The sequence below is a fragment of the Schistocerca piceifrons genome, chromosome 4, assembly GCF_021461385.2.
Source record: "Schistocerca piceifrons isolate TAMUIC-IGC-003096 chromosome 4, iqSchPice1.1, whole genome shotgun sequence".
In the NCBI taxonomy this organism is placed as follows: domain Eukaryota; kingdom Metazoa; phylum Arthropoda; class Insecta; order Orthoptera; family Acrididae; genus Schistocerca; species Schistocerca piceifrons.
In genome coordinates this window covers 563,255,782-563,272,251 of record NC_060141.1, presented here as the reverse complement: position 1 = coordinate 563,272,251, position 16,470 = coordinate 563,255,782, and the positions used below count along the sequence as shown (strand labels likewise).

Below are 16,470 nucleotides of genomic sequence, written 5' to 3'. Positions count from 1 at the left end.
AACTTCCCATTCTTTCTCTTTACTGTCACTCCAAAGCAATATTTTATCCAGACGTGTCGCAGATAATCTGTTATGTGACTTTCCAACGTACTGCCTGCCTCTAAAAATAAACGTAGGAGGGTACTGATATCGTTGGAACTGTCAAGTACTTATTGGCTAGCTCATACGACTAGGGAAATAACACTTTCATTTCCTCCTTTTGCTCTAAAGCATCATACCACAGTCGTAACTCAAGTGTTGCAAAGTTTCGTTACTGATATTCCTTGTTGCTATCGTTGTTGCTGTTATAGTAGTCGTCGCCGTCGCCGTCGTCGTTGTTGTTTTTGTTTGTCTTTCCCTCTCGTTATTGTGTTGTTTCTGATGTGACGCTGTGCAGTGTCAGACTCTCAAGACTCATCTCTTACGGCCCTCATCAGATTGCTGTGTAACAACAAGCGAGCAGTACTTTCTGAATCAAAGCACTCAGCGACGATATAGGACTGCGTCAGTACATCTGTCGATAGAGTTCGTACATTGCTAGATCAAGACGATGCCGATATTATCACGACTGCCTTTCTACTGTCGTTTACAGTACTAATACAAGACAAAACCGATATCATCTACTCAAAGAATACGACCTGTACGATAATATAAAAAATAACGTCAGTAAAAATTATCAAGAAACTGTATTAAAGATGTTATACGCAATGTCTTCAGTGGTCTGTTACACATTTCGTGGTCTTCTATTTTCTCTGCAATTTTTCCCTCAGTTTGTCGCTCGAACACAAAACTAACTATTCCAAAACGCATCCAAAACACCATGACACATACCCTATGAAGTTGTCCTTCCTTTTCCATAGACTAACTTTGTCGCCTATTCTGTCAAGCATAACTTCATTGTGTATTTTACCTGTTAACATAATTTTTACCATCATTCAGTGCTACAACATATCAAACGCTTTTATTTCATTTTTGTGCGCTAATCCGCTTTCCATATCTCGCTTTACACCAGTAGATTGTTTTCTGTTCTAGAAAGCATTCGTAGGGACAGGCTTGCTCTAGGAGAGTTGCTTTCTTCGCTCGTCTTGTACAAGACTGCTCCCTAGGTATCGCAATACTTTCACCTGTACAACTATAGGTTACTCATTTTTCAATTTATACGCTTCGTTGTTCTGCTGACGCCCGCTCACTCATCAGTTCGGCATATGAACTTGGTACAACTCAAGGGCCACTAGAACGCTGTGAAGATGTGAATGTCGGTAAGCAAACATTTGCGTAAGAATTTTATACTAAGTTAGTTCCAATATGTAAGTCACAGGGAAGACACATTGTGGTTCGAAGAGGAATAAACGCGGAACGGTTCAGTACCTGTTGAAATCATTTAGCAGCTGCACTAAGAGGAACGAATACGTGTTAAGTCTGAAATACTGTGACATAATGCTTCATAGGCTTTTCGAGACATTCTCTCTCTCTCTCTCTCTCTCTCTCTTCTCTCTGTCTCTCTTCTCTCGCTTCCCTCTCTATGTGTGTGTGCGTGTGCCTGTGTGTTATTGAGATGGGATGCTTCTTCGAACAAACTTAATGTCACATTTCTTTTCACCTAATCTTTGTAACTGTAGTGGATCAAGTTTGGGGAACCATTTCGTCAATAACTCGAAGCAGTTTTGAGAATTCGCTGCAAAGTTGCCCAAAGAATGAGCGAGTACTACTTGAACAGGCCCTGCAGAGGCTGCAATTTCCCCATTGTACCACGTCGGTCAGTTATATTAAAGGGGGAACACATTTCGGTACATCTACTGTATGCATAAATCTACCGCGGTGTTGCTCTTATCAATAGCCTTCACACATTCCGTGAAATACATCGGTGTTTAAAGCGATGTTATTTCTTTCCGCTGAATATCGGCTGTATCTTAAACACTTCAGGTAGCACGCAAACATAGCGCAGCTGCCGCATACTAACGGGAAAGGTAGCTCAGAATCCTTTACAGAGGGGCGATGTTCTCACATTTCGCTCTTTGGTTGCCGAGAGAGAATCCCCCTGCACCTTTTGTGTGGAGCGCGAAAGCCCCGGAAGGCATCATAAAAAGGAGCAAGGTCTTGGTTGAAGAGCAAAGGATGCTGCCGGAAGAAGACACTGTGTGCGGGTTACAAGAACAGCTGCTGTACGTTCCCGCAGCTTCTTGCAGTTTTGAGGGCGCAGCGTACCCGCTGTAGGCACATGTTGTCAAGTCTTTTTATGGCCCCATCACTGTCCAGCGCATCTTCTACTTGATTGCTGCAGTTCGTCAAGTAATCTATAGTGACAGTTTGCTTTTAGTGTAGATAAAGAGGAAAAGAACAGTACTTACAATTCAGTACAGGATGATTAACATGTTACCTCACTGTGGCTGTCAAACTCGAATTATGGAAGGATGGGGAAGAAACCGGCCGTGCCTTTTCCAAGGAACCAATGCTTTAAGCGAATTACAGACACAGTTGAAAACAAAAGAGGATGAAAGTAGGGAGATCTGAACCACTATCCTCTCGAACGCGAGTCCAGCGTTTCGCCACTGTACCATTTCTCTCGGTCTGATTCGGACTCCACGTTAAGCTGCAGGTCCTTTTATAAATGGGTGGGTCAGTCAGTTCAAAGATCTGCGAAGAGAACTGCATGCCATTTCCTGTAGGATCACATTCAAACTAGCCTTCGGGGTGACAAGCTTTTCTTAACCACCAACACATACACCTGACATTCGCAGCAATGCATGGTCCTCAACGACGATAAGTTTTGTTTTACTCTACTAAATGTAATTTAACTGTCATTTGTAAAATTTATAGAGTTACTTACTTGATTATTATTCGTTTTAGATCTAAAACTGACAATTTAATATGGTTAAAAACTGTCAACAGAGACGTCCAGTTGAGCACAGAGATGTTTGATTGTGATCCATTGCATGAGCCACAGCTGTGTGCGGCTGGCCGGCACTGCGAGACATCGGACAGTTTTACGCGACCTTGTTGCTAGTATGAGGAGACACCAAGCCCAAAGACTCACTGTGCTTTTTTTCGGTGCCAGGCCTACTTAGAAATTTTGCAAGCGCCTATGAATATCTGCGATGCTCTGGTTTTCCTCCAAAAGAAACTCAGTGACAGCTCTCTGAATGCACCTCTGTTGAAGACGCTATGTTGAAGGCTACGTAAAGTGTCACCACCTATCGGAACTTCATGGAACTTATATTATCCCTTCCTTTCTGTGATTATTAATTATTACTATTATTAAGTGAAAAACAAGAAAGGGATAATATAAGAAATAATAAAATGTATTGATTTGTAGGTGGCCAAATTATGTTTCAAATGGGCGCCAGGCTCCCTACAAATTCTTTCAAATGCTTTCGGCGAAATGTAATGCAGACTAAGTTCACTGACCTAGAATAAATCGTATCTTTGAAAGTATGCATTTTTTGACGTAATAAAATTTGTGAAGCTTTGTACTTTAGTTAACTGAATAACTTGAAATGATTCTGCTCCGTCTGTGGTGATATGTTACACAAAAAAATAAATTTAAATAAGCCGCGTAATGGCGGCCAATTGTTGCCAGTCGAAGATCACCGCTGCTCGCTTCGCAGAGACTGAAAAAATGCTAAATAACTTCTTGTAATTATTAATTCAGGAAGAACTGTTTGCATGGGTTCTTCAAGTAACACAATGCATTCACTTTTTTAAAATATATTCCCTTTAAGCACAGAACACACACTTTAATTATTCGCTACGTACCAGAACAAGTAGAACAAAAGCTACCGCTTTACAACAGCAAGCGTACCTTACATGCAGCAGAAGAAATTATCTGACTCGAAGTGATTTTAAATATCTTTTTTCTCCTATATATAATGACAAAGATAATAATGTTAGTTACGAGAACGTTATGTACTACGATTTCATCTAATATACATAGTGTCTTTTTATTACATTGCAATCGATATAGCCTTTCTTTGAAGCTAATTTCATACATTTTCATAATTAATATTTTTCAGAGTTCTTTTATTATTTACTTCAAATATATCGGCTTGAATATTTCAAAAGGGACACTATAAACTATAGGGGCTAAAGCGTGAATATTCCACGACGTCCGACAAAAAATTCCACATTTTTTTCAACCGAATAAAAAATGTTTTGCATTACGTATTGAACGTCCGTCGCACGTAGTGGCAACAGGGCCATTACTTTAAAATCGTTGTTCAGGTGGTTAGATGGAGACGTAAAGGCATTTTGTACCAAGAAATTAAGAACGTAAGTAATTATACCTTATTTTTATAATACAATCAACTGTGGAACAGATACTTAAGCATTAAGGATGGGTCTTAATGAGTTCTAAGCTGGATACTGTTCATGTACTGAGCAAATCATAAACGTTGGAGGGAACTAATAGTGGACAGTTTTGAAATCATACTGTATTTGCATCCTTTCTCGTTGTTTTCATATACGTCGGCCTACCTAAAGGGAAAAATGAAAATATGCCGAAGTGACTTTTAAAGCTATTTATTTTTACGATCTTGCCCATTCTGCACATATTTATACGGCTGCATAGCTGCGTCGTAATAAAGGTGCGCCGTACCCACACTATTCTTCACGAAAATCCGAAAATCTCGTCATTGTATTGCTCCTGTTGCTACTATGTACGAAGGGCTTTCAATAAGTACGAAAACACTTGTTTTTTTCCGGCCAATATCAGTTGAAAAATATGCGGAATGTATTGTGGGACTGGCGGAAAATTTTCAATGTTTATTAGTCATTAACATCGCGGAGTTTTTTTGAATTGCTGATATTCCGAATATAGTCTGCGAACCATAGTTTCTCAGACTATTTCATGTCATCCTCATATTTACCCCGGTAATGCTGCATACAGCAGTAACCTGGTCGTACAGCGCGCTAGCTTGCGAGATTCGGACGGAATCCTCGCGGCGGATTAACGACTGTGGCAGTTGCACCGATCAGTTTGAGTGTGGTTTGTAGGCGGTTTCCCACGCTCGGTTAAGCGAATGCTGGGCTGGCCTCCACTTTCCCTTCAAAATGTATGATACAAAAACAGTTAAAATACGCAAAACTGAACTAGTTTTACGCAGTTCATGGGCAATTGTTGTATACACCTTCCTTTCTTTAGGGAAGTGACGGCTGCGGCGATTCGAACGGTGTCCTACCGCAAGTAAAATAAAATAAAGTTGTTTCAACTTGAATACAGCGGAGCAGGTAAACAGACAGGACGAAGAAGAAGAAGAAGAAAATGTTACATGCAGAAATGGCTCGAAATTGGTACATACTTCTGTAAAACAGTAAGTCATCGGTGAATTGCTTTAGTTAAGCCAAAAATATATTTAATTTTGCTGCTTTTTTCCCTCGATATAAGAAACGTTTAAGGAATAACATTTTTGCTGATACACAGTACAAAATGCGTAAAGATGAAATTCTTAACTTGGAAGGAGAAGTCAGCCAGTGCATGTAAAGTGAAGGAACAAGTCACTGTGCAGTTAAGTGCGTCATGGCGTACCTCATGATGTCGAAGAGTTGTATTGTTGAAATATTACGCCAACATGACATGAGAACTAAGTGATATACCAGAGAGGACATCCGAATCCACAGTGGTCGAAGATCATGGTTTCATAGTGTACTATAGCGTGTATAGTAAGTGACTTAAATAAGATTTGAAAAGGAAATTTTAGCCACTGGAAGACAGTGCCACGGTTTACCCAGAAGTTATGCATGCAATACATTCTTGCCTTATTAACTGACATAAATTCACCTGATGATGTGGATACGCTATAACGCTCGAAACATGAAATGTAAAACCTAATACAGGGAGCGAAAGGCTATTTACAATTTGTACAGAAACCAGATGGAGTTATAAGAGTCGAGGGACATGAAAGGGAAGCAGTGGTTGGGAAGGGAGTGAGACAGGGTTGTAGCCTCTCCCTGATGTTATTCAATCTGTATATTGAGCAAGCAGTAAAGGAAACAAAAGAAAAATTCGGAGTAGGTATTAAAATCCGTGGAGGAGAAACAGAAACTTTAAGGTACGCCGATGACATTGTAATTCTGTTAGAGACAGCAAAGGACTTTGAAGAGCAGTTGAACGGAATGGACAGTGTCTTGAAGGGAGGATATAAGATGAACATCAACAAAAGAAAAACGAGGATAATGGAATGTAGTCGAATTAAGTCAGGTGATGCTGAGGGAATTAGATTAGGAAATGAGACACTTAAAGTAGTAATGGAGTTTTGCTATTTGGGGAGGATATAAAATGTAGACTGGCATGGCAAGGAAAGCGTTTCTGAAGAAGAGAAATTAGTTAACATCGAGTATAGATTTAAGTGTCAGGAAGTCGTTTCTGAAAGTATTTGTATGGAGCGTAGCCATGTATGGAAGTGAAACATGGACGATAAATAATTTGGACAAGAAGAGAATAGAAGCTTTTGAAATGTGGTGCTACAGAAGAATGCTGAAGATTAGATGGGTAGATCACATAACTAATGAGGAGGTATTGAATAGGACTGGGGAGAAGAGGAGTTTGTGGCACAACTTGACTAGAAGGAGGGATCGGTTGGTAGGACATGTTCTGAGGCATCAAGGGATCAACAATTTAGTATTGGAGGGCAGCGTGGAGGGTAAAAATCGTAGAGGGAGACCAAGAGATGAATACACTAAGCAGATTCAGAAGGATGTAGTTTGCAGTAGGTACTGGGAGATGAAGAAGCATGCACAGGATAGAGTGGCATGGAGAGCTGCATCAATCCAGTCTCAGGACTGAAGACCAGAGCAACAACAATAAATGTGAGTGACTTATTACGTCAGTCGTTATTAATAACTGTGACGAAAAGCCTCACTTAAAGTGTAACGGTATACCTTTCATGTGTGACATGTTCATGAGATTTACGTTCCTCTTGTAACCCTAAGTTGGATTGCTAGTGTTTTCAGCTAGACAGGGGCGCTCTAACGCTTGAAGCAGACAACACGTGTTCTGGGTGGCCAGGGACACTCCAAGTTCGGTTCGAAGGAGAGCCTGTCGCAGCTAGCGTTGTGAACTCAGGTGAAACGTGTTTGTGGATCCGCAAGAGACAAGGGGCTGGTAATTTTGCTTCGCACAGACCACATCTGAATAAGGAGAATTACAAGCACCTGATGAGACACAGACGTTGTTATTGAGGCCACGAGCTAAATATTCGGCAGTATTCCTTGCATCGTAGTTGCGAATTCTGGATTCTTCTATGTAGCGACTACTTCCCCTTAAGACCGGATTCGAAATGTTAACCAATTAATCTGTTGCGCCTCGTAGTAGAAGACCGCATGATGAGCAGATAGCACCCACATTTCCTAACCTTTCCACTAAGTATGCTTTTAAGTTTTATTATTATTATTATTATTGTTATTATCTTTATTAGTATTGCAATGCATGGCAGTTATTATCTGTCCATATGAAAAGTGAGGAACTGCTTCGTGGTTCGGAGTCCTCTTGAAATAACAGGTCTGCCTGTAATTGGTTGGGTAGGTCAAATTCTAAGTAGGATGTTTAGGTTTTTACGTTGGTAACGCCACGCAGTGCTCATGTATGAAAATCGCTGACTGCGCCGTGTGCAGTCTGTGGCTGGTTGGACTCATTATTGGAATATTTGCTTGTGTAGTGTTGGGCAGTTGGATAGGAACAGCGCGGAGCGTTGTGCAGTTGGAGGTGAGCCGCCATCAGTGGTCGATGTGTGTAGAGAGATGGCGGAGTTTTTAACGGACGATCTAGACGTGTGTCCATCAGAGAAAGGAAATTTGTTGAATTGGATGTCTCAAAACTGTGTATATATAATATGACTTTTGAACGCTATTAAGGTAAATACATTGTTTCTTCTGTATCAAAATCTTTCATTTGCTAACTATGCCTTTCAGTAGTTAGTGCCTTCAGTAGTTAGAATCTTTTATTTACCTGTCAGTATTGGCGCTCGCTGTATTGCAGTAGTTCGAGTAACGAAGATTTTTGTGAGGTAAGTGATTCATGAAAGGTATAGGTTTTTGTTAGTCAGGACCATTCTTTTGTAGGGATTATTGAAAGTCGGATTGCGTTGCGCAAAAAATATTGCGTGTCAGTTTAGTAATGATCAGAATAAGTGAAGAGAGATATGTCTGAGTACGTTCAGTTTTGCTCAACTGTTTGAAAATCAAATAACGTAGAAGTTTACCTGCACAGTCATTCTTAATTTTCCGAGGGGGCGTTTCAAAATGTCAGAGGAAGACTACACTCTGCGGTCTGCAAACCAAACTTCACGCTGACGACAGTTTTATTTACTTTTATAATAATAAGACCATCACTTAAGAGAGTACCGAAGGCCACACTTCAGCTGCGTACAATTTAAGCGCTATCGCTTTATTATTTAATTTAAATGTGCTAATTCGTTAGATTTGTTTATAATTTTATCTGATCACTTATCTAAACATGAACATGTTTGCGAAGGCAGTTACTGATGGCGGCAGTGTCTTCTTTGTAATACAGTGCAGTGAAATCCAGGTGAAATTTCGTCCTCTACATCACTGTCACTGAAGGAAATCTACAGAAGTGAGAAAAGAGAAGGCGTGTTGGGGGTAAGATCGTGAAGGAACTGTATGGGGATGGGGAGTTTGAGGGGAAAAAATCCATACATCACAAACACAAAATTATATGATGTACGCCGAATACTTTCTACAATGAAATAAGAACAAGTGCACACAATATATGAAATCAAAAGTCACCTGAACTGTGATATTTATAGGAGGTATGAGGTAAAACAAAATACACACAAAGTATTTGATTAGTTGTTCTGTCTCTTTCTTCTTGTAAAGTGGACAGGGGCAGGCTCTGATTGTCTTGTAACTACAGAGCATTAAGCAGTGGGAGATTCAAAAATGAGAGAGGTAAATTTTCCAGCCGGTTTTGGCTCAAATTCAATAGAGTTTTGACAGACATCCAGTAAAAGATACATGTGAGAGGCAGGCCAAAGTTAGTTAAAAACAAGAGAATGCATTACGTACTTTGTTATAGTACTGGTGACCCAAGTAGGCTATAATTAATCCAGCCAGATGAAGTAGTTATGAACTTGGTTGATGGGGAGGAGGAGGAAGGTTATTCGCAAGGGATATGTTTCAAAACCATATTACAATAAACAATGTTTCATAAAACAATATTGTTAATCAATTAGTGGCTGTTTGAGTTGTGTTCGTACTCTTTATGGTGCGACTGTACGACCCGTACGTAATGAGACTTCGCTGGTCACTGACACATTCTTCTGTAGGTGTACGACCTCTTTGAGGCCATGTTGGACTGCTTGGGGACGCGAGGACAGGCAAACTCGTCAAGGTTCTGGTCGACCACTTTTGACCACAACACGGGAGGATTTCCGTACTGCGCACCAAGCACATCATAACCCCTTCAAACCTGTGGCTGCCATCCGAGAACAATCAATGGACTGCTTGCAACGTTCTCTGTTTTCCCGCACCATTGATCAGAGACCAGCAGCAGCAGCCACACTAGGAGATTACCGCCCCATGTGTAGGGTGCCGCTAACACCATGACAAAAAAGGCACTTTTAGTCGTGCCCTGACCGGAATGGGGGGGCTGCTGATGAATGGCGTCGCATCGTGTTCAGCGATGAACTGGGTTCCTGGAATATCTCGTATGAGCATCGTCGGTGAATACGGCGGCGATTTGAAGAGAGGTTCGAGTCTTCCAAAGTGACGGAGAGGCATAGTGGGTTATTCCTTGCGCCATGGTTAAGTGAGCCATTGGATATGACTTCAGATTATGGTTGGAAGTGATTGAGGGAAATGTGACAGCACAACGGTACGTCACGGACGTTCTCCGTTCTCATGTGTTGTCTCTCACGGGATAGTATCGTGGTGCCATTTTTCAAGAGGACAATGCTCCTCGACACGTGGCACTGTGCCTCTATGAACTGACTGCGGGATGTTGATGTACACCAGTAGCCAAAATATTCCCAGATTTGTCCCCAACAGAACTTGTACGGGATCAGCTTGGACGTCAACTCCGTCCAAGGGCCAGTATCCAGAATACTAAGCACCATTTGTATATAACAATTGTGACCCAGCCTACCTCAGAAGAGGGTACAACGGCTTTGTGATAACCTTCTAGCCGGCCGGGGTGGCTGAGCGGTTCTAGGCGCTACAGTCTGGAACCGCGCGACCCGCCTCGGGCATGGGTGTTTGTGATGTTCTTAGGTTAGTTAGGTTTAACTAGTTCTAAGTTCTAGGGGACTGATGACCTCCGAAGTTAAGTCCCATAGTGCTCAGAGCCATTTGAACCATTTGATAACCTTCTCAACCGAAGCAGTGCCTGCATGCATTCATGTGAGAGGGGCTGAAAGGTCACACTGCTAAGTGGTGGCCAGCCTCTGTGGCCGAGCGGTTCTAAGTGCTTCAGTCCGGAACCGCGCTGCTGATACGGTCGGAGGTTCGAATCCTGCCTCGGACGTGGATGTGTGTGATGTTCTTAAGTTAGTTAGGTTTAAGTAGTTCTAAGTCTAGGGGACTGATGACCTCAGATGTTAAGTCCAATAGTGCTTAGGGCAGAATGAGATTTTCACTCTGCAGCGGAGTGTGCGTTAATATGAAACTTCCTGGCAGATTAAAACTGTGTGCCCGACCGAGATTCGAACTCGGGACCTTTGCCTTTCGCGGGCAAGTGCTCTACCAACTGAGCTACCGAAGCATGACTCACGCCCGGTACTCACATCTTTACTTCTGCCAGTACCTCGTCTCCTACCTTCCAAACTTTACAGAAGCTCTCCTGCGAACCTTGCAGAACTAGCACTGCTGAAAGGAAGGATATTGCGGAGACATGGCTTAGCCACAGCCTGGGCGATGTTTCTAGAACGAGATTTTCACTCTGCAGCGGAGTGTGCGCTGATATGAAACTTCCTGGCAGATTAAAGCTGTGTGCCCGACCGAGACTCGAGCTCGGGTCCTTTGCCTTTCGGGCGTGAGTCGTGCTTCGGTAGCTTAGTTGGTAGAGCACTTGCCTGCGAAAGGCAAAGGTCCCGAGTTCGAGTCTCGGTCGGGCACACAGTTTTAATCTGCCAGGAAGTTTCAGTGCTTAGAGCAGTTTGAACCGTTTGGTAAGTGGCCTCATACTCTCAAGTCTATTGTAAATTCGACTCGATTTTGTACTCACTGAAATAGCATCACATATCCTTTCATACTGCGAAGCTGCATTTCGCTTCCTCCTTCCCTTCTGGGTGCTTCACTATCGTATCATAAGGGGATTAGGATAACCACGAGGGTTCGGAAAGTAAGGTCCGTTCGATCACGAAGTGGAAATCACAGCGAAGACGTTTTATTTACAATAGTTTGCTTCACCTTCCAGCTACTTCTCTACGTAATCGCTGTTCCAACTGAGACATTTGTCGCAGCATTTTACGAGCTTTCCAATACCCTCGTCATAGATGGCAGCCGCCTGTGCTTTCTATCAATTCTCTACGCTGATCTGTAGCGTGCTGTCTGCGCCAAAATGTTGTCTTCACAACCAGCGGTTCATGTGAGCTGCGATGAAAGGGGGAACCAATTACAGGCTGTATTGTGGGTGATCAAACACTTACCACTGGAAACGCTGCAGAAGCATCTTCATTGCTCCTGCAGTGTGTGGTACAAATGGCTCTGAGCACTATGGGACTTAACTTCTGAGGTCATCAGTCCCCTAGAACTAGAACTACTTAAACCTAACTGCCCGAGGCAGAATTCGAACCTGCAACCGTAGCGATCGCGCGGTTCCAGATCGTAGCGCCTAGAACCGCATGGCCACTCCGGCCTGCTGCAGTGTGTGGCCGAGAATTATTTTGAAGAAGGAAACGCTTGACAGTTATATAAGCTGCACGATATCAGGCGAAATCTCTCTCTCATTTGGCGGTATACACTATTTTCTATGCTTCTTTACGTGCTCACTGTGCGCTGAGAACTCAAGAGACCCAAGTGACGCAACCGACGAGCTTGCTGAAGACACTGTCCAACACATCTATGGAAAGATTCGTCAGATTTTCAGTGTGGTTTCTATTCCGCGATCGATCGGAGCTTACAAATGTGTCTACCTAGTCACGTTCAAGTGAAATGTTTTTATGGGAACGTAGCTTGATACAACGGCGGAGATGGGCATGATAACCCGACTGGACGTTGTTCAGAACGCAGTAACAGATTTCGACTGCATTGCCTTTCAATCTTAGCAAGTTTCACCGATATTTTTACGAAAAGTTTCAGCACCATCTTTAACAAGCGATTTACCACTGTGCTCATGTTTTCAGACACTTTGTAATGCCGTTGAAAGAAGTACATCGCTCTATTAAAAAGGCATAATAGCTTCAATATCTCAGTTGATAGAAATTTAATAGAGTCACCCAGTGAATAAACTTACTTGTCCCTCTGCCTACTGTCATTTACCAAAAGTCTCGTTCCGATATCGTTAATAGTTCACGAAAGAAATAGTATGCAAGTTTTGTAGGCGGTTCACCCTACATCCTTTGGAAAATTGGAATTCTGTGATTAATGCCTGCCCACTGTATTTTTACCTTCAAGAAATTGAAAAGTATTAAGTTTTCTATGACGTCGCTGTCATGTATTTCATCAAAGTACCACCTTTGCGACAGTGTAATTGTCGCACACCAGCCTGAACAGAATCCTTAGTGACAAAGGGCGCCTGTTGATCGGAGCTGACCATAACAAGCGAAGCACAATTACCGCGCCTAATGACGCAGCAGAAAAAAATGTGTTTCGACAAACCGGGAAGCAGGAAGGGCTGTCCACGCGTGGAGTGGAGATTGCGAAAGCGTGCTTGGGAGGCCCCTCACGCGGTGACTAAGCGCTCGCCACCGTTTCGAATGCCAACTGCAGCCGCCAGCTATGAGACGTGCTGTCCGGCGTGGCCCGCACTTGTCCAGTGGACCGTGTCTACACACTAAGAAAACCACTGCATGCATGCGGCTAGTTATCCAGATATGGGGCGATGTTGTAATAGTGTGCAAAAGCTGAACAAGAAATGGGTAACACGACGCAACTCGTTGTCAGATACTGCTTTGGGTAGAGATGGCAAGATTTTGCTGAAGTATTGATGTATCGACTTCTCGATATATCTCGTGCGTGATATAGATGCTGACGATGTATCGAATATAAAATACTGATATTCTCGAGAAATCATTTTCGATATTTCATAAAGAATGATTCCTGTTTGGAGCAATAAGCTGTTACTTTCTAAATAGGAAACTTCTTTCTTATTGCTGTGAAACGTCTGTCTACGTGAATTTACACACAGGCTTTTTTTTAAAGAAATTTGTTTAATTTTAATGGAAGGTATGGTACTATTTCATTACTGTAGAACTTGTTAATTACACTAAAGGAATATTAATATGGATAATATAGGGAGAACAGGTGACATAACTTGGGTAAAACAAAGGATAGATTGGCACGAGACATCCTGAGGTATCAAGAAATACTCAGTTTGCTAACGCAGAGAAATTTGGGGGTAAAATTTATAGGAGGAGACCACGGGTTAAACACAATAACGAGGTTCAAATGCCCATACACTACTAGTCATTAAAACTGCTACACCACGAGGATGAGGTACTACAGACGCGATGTTTAACCGACAGGAAGAAGATGCTGTGATATGCAAACGATTAGCTTTTCAGAACATTCATACAAGGTTGGCGCCGGTGGCGACACCTACAACGTGCTGACATGAGGAAAGTTTCCAACCGATTTCTCATACACAAACAGCAGTTGACCAGCGTTGTCTGCTGAAACGTTGTTTTGATGCCTTGTGTAACGAAGAGAAATGCGTACCATCATGTTTCCGACTTTGATAAAGGTCGGATTGTAGCCTATCGCGATTGCGGTTTATCGTATCGCGACACTGCGGCTCGCGTTGGTCGAGATCCAATGACTGTTAGCAGAATATGGAATCGGTGAGTTCAGGAGGGTAATACGGAACGCCGTGCTGGATCCCAACGGCCTCGTATCACTAGCAGTCGAGATGACAGGCATCTCATTCGCATGGCTGTAACGGATCGTGCAGCCACGTCTCGATCCCTGAGTCAACAGATGGGGACGTTTGCAAGACAACAACCATCTGCACGAACAGTTCGACGACGTTTGCAGCAGCATGGACTATCAGCTCGGAGTCCATGGCTGCGGTTACCCTTGACGCTGCATCACAGACCGGAGCGTCTGCGATGGTGTCCTCAACGTGGAACCTCGGTGCACGAATGGCAAAACGTCATTTTTTAGGATGAATCCAGGTTCTGTTCACAGCATCATGATGGTCGCATCCGTGTTTGACGACATCGCGGTGAACTCACACTGGAAACGTGTATTCGTCATCGCCATACTGGCGTATCACCCGGCGTGATGATATGGGGTGCCATTGGTTACACGTCTCGGTCACCTCTTGTTCGCATTGACGGCACTTTGAACAGTGTACGTTACATTTCAGATGTGTTACGACCCGTGGCTCTACCCTTCATTCGGTCCCTGCGAAATCTTACATTTCAACAGGATAATGCACGACCGCATGTTGCAGGTCCTGTACGGGCCTTTCTGCATACAGAAAACGTTCGACTGCTGCCCTGGCCAGCACATTCTCCAGATCTGTCACCAATTCAAAACGTGTGGTCAACGGTGGCCGAACAACTGGCTCGTCACAATACGCCAGTCACTACTCTTGATGAACTGTGGTATCGTGTTGAAGCTGCATGGGCAGCTGTACCTGTACACGCCATCCAAGCTCTGTTTGACTCAATGCCCAGGCGTATCAAGGCCGTTATTACGGCCAGAGGTGGTTGTTCTGGGTACTGATTTCTCAGGATTTATGTACCCAAATTGCGTGAAAATGTAATCACACATCAGTTCTAGTATGATATATTTGTCCAATGAATACCCGTTTATCATCTGCATTTCTTCTTGGTGTAGCAATTTTAATGGCCAGTAGTGTAGTTACCCAGAGAACACAAGACTTTTACGGCGTGTAGAACCGCAACAAATCAGTGTTCAGACTGAAGAGCAGACCAACGTTATTTGACAATAATTCTGGGAAACAGTGCTTACTTGATGTAATACCTAGTTGAGCATGTAGAAAACAGAACGGGGATGTACGATACGTCGCGGAAATGCTTCGATAGGGACGATATATCAACAGTAACGTGGGTTGTGCGAAACCAGGTTAATTTAGTATGGACTCAAAACTTCTTAACGCCAAGAGGACTGGTTGGCATATTAATTGATTAGTTTCCAGTTCAGTGGAGTCCTTTGATGGTTTCCCTCACTTTCATATATGCATATATATATATATATGTATCGTTCTCAAAAAAATTAGAAAGTATTTCCACCTAAAGTAAAACAACAAGAGCTCTACTTACGATCCCTGACCGATCCGTACTATTGTTCACGCAACGGCACAAACGGCTATAAATTAAGACGATTTTCTATTGTCATGGGTGACTGTATAACGTATGTGGGTATAATTTGCTGATCATAAGGAGGGCCAACATGACGTATGAAGCGAATTATACCCACATATGTTATACAGTCATTCATGACTATGTCAAATCGTTTTGATTTGATCATTTACGATTGGCGCAATCAGATAAATTATACGACTCACCTCTGTGTTCCGTATCATTTCTTAGTCATCGGACGCCCCAACATCTATCCTCGCGCTTCAGATACTAACATAACTCCGAAACTGAAGTTCTCTACCATCCATTACACTGAGCCTACAACCATATACTTTTCTATTGCGTCTGTTGAAGAAATTGTTTAATAACATTCGTCTGACCCGAACAAACTGCATTCAAGATGAGACTAAGGCTCATACTGTTGTCACAGCTTCGCTCTCGGCGTATAGCAGCTGTCTTCCGCCTGTTCTGCAACAAATCAGATTTGTGCCATATCCACCATACTCCCAGCTTTCCTGATGCCTATTTCTATCTCTTTTTTCTTCATTTCGATTTCCTTTGTTATCTCTTTACCGCACTTTCCCTGTTCTTCCTTGTTCTTTTCCGAATAAGTTGACTTTTTTCTCCAAATGTGGTCTTTCTTCATTGCTGTTCTGCCTTTCCGTTACTGTAGCTCCCATTGCACAGGAGCATTATATTATAATTATTGTTGTTATTTTCATTCTTATTCTTGTTATTATTATGTCTGACTCACTTTCTAAGAAAACTGCAACATCAGCTGAAGAGTATTTCTAAGTATTCTTGAAATTATATAAGATAGAAGCTAAAGACCCAAAAGTTGCTGTAGCAGAGTCGGCGAAAGAAGACCCTGACAGTTGCAGTGAGCTTAATGCCGCTGTTCCGCGTGTCTACTTCAACCAGACACTTAACACGGTTTTGTTACTGTGTCGATGGCAACGTGTTGCCACAGTTCTAGAGACGACTAATTTTTTCGCCTGTCTACTTCAACCAGACACTCAACACGGTTTTGTTACTGTGTCGATGGCAACGTGTT

General features: G+C 42.6%; 1 non-coding gene across 1 annotated transcript; it reads right to left on the bottom strand.

Moving 5' to 3' along the window:
- Positions 1–10,616: 10,616 nt before the first annotated feature.
- On the bottom strand, positions 10,617–10,691 carry Trnas-cga. The gene has a single exon. It is a non-coding gene; the product is annotated as a tRNA-Ser (tRNA).
- Positions 10,692–16,470: the final 5,779 nt, after the last annotated feature.